Here is a 1,155-nt window from a genome sequence, read left to right on the forward strand (position 1 = left end):
TTTGTCTCTCCTCTCTTTCTTTGTCTCTCCTCTCTTTCTTTGTCTCTGTCTACCCCCATATCTCTGCCCCCTCTCCCTCGCTGTCTCTCTCCCCCTCTCCCTGCCTATTTTGGAGTGATTTCCTGCTGATGGTAGAGTTGAAGCTGCTTTAATCAGTGTTACTGTGGGTTACTGAACAGGAACAGCCCCGACCCTTTTGAAACATTAAGCAGCCCCTTTCTGCTCAGAAACTGGCTGCCTTTGGAGTTGGTCATCTGCTTTCTGTTCATCAGCCTGGCCCTTCACTTGTCAAGTGCTCTCCCCACAACCCAAACCCCTCTGGCTTTGCTAACCGAGCCTCTACAGGGTCCCAGCCCGCTGTAGAACATGCCCTTGCTCCTCGCTACTCCGGAGAACTCAGATCGATGTGAGTCGAGCCTGTCCAATCACTGTCTGAAACACTCTCGATCCCCCTCCATCTCCCTTAGTGTGCACAGGCTGCCATTGAGATGTAACTGAAAGAAAATTCCTGAGCTTAGTTTCTGCTGTCTCTCCAGTCGAAACTGCACAACAGGCCCTCAGTTTTATTTGCAGGGTCATCTAGAGTTCAGTGGCAAAGAAGCTGGAGTTTGGGGTCAGTGAGGTTTGAGTCCTTGTCCCAGACTGTGGGGCACCTGGGCAGATCGGGAATCTTAGTGTCCAGCTCCAAGCTCCTGGGACTGACCTCCCAGGGGAATGACAGAGAACAAACTGACAGAAACTGATGGAGAGACACATAGTCCCAGCTGTGGATTAAAGGTCTATCGCGTTCAACACTGACAACAGTTGCCAGTGGCTTCCTTGTCCTTATGACATTCAAGATGTTACATTGCTGTGAGCGAATAGGATTGTCTTTTTCTGATTTGTAACTGGGTAGTGAATACCATCTTTTTATACTAATAAAAACTAATAAAAGTTGTTCCACCAAAACTGATCTAAAGTCTGCCCCTTGTTGTTCATCACTCCCTCTTTGTTACCTGCAGCATCTTCATAATGAAGGGACAGACTCCGATTTCCATTTCTATTGAATGAACTGGAGGCAACAGAGTTCTTGGACAGTTAAAAGCGATGTCACATTGGACAGATTTACTCTGGGTCTAACTCTGTGCCTTACCTATCCTGGGAATGTTTGATTGG

General features: G+C 47.7%; 1 protein-coding gene across 1 annotated transcript in view; it reads left to right on the forward strand.

Moving 5' to 3' along the window:
• LOC125481800 (gem-associated protein 5-like) overlaps nucleotides 1–952 on the forward strand; it is a 6,095-nt gene extending 5,143 nt beyond the window's left edge. The window contains exon 3 of the mRNA XM_048593703.1: nucleotides 1–952. This exon is cut by the window's left edge and continues 740 nt beyond it. The gene's annotated coding sequence lies outside the window, so the exon portion shown is untranslated.
• The last annotated feature ends 203 nt before the right edge of the window (nucleotides 953–1,155 follow it).

The sequence above is a fragment of the Rhincodon typus genome, unplaced genomic scaffold (genome assembly GCF_021869965.1).
Source record: "Rhincodon typus isolate 14 unplaced genomic scaffold, sRhiTyp1.1 hic_rhity00003625, whole genome shotgun sequence".
In the NCBI taxonomy this organism is placed as follows: Eukaryota; Metazoa; Chordata; class Chondrichthyes; order Orectolobiformes; family Rhincodontidae; genus Rhincodon; species Rhincodon typus.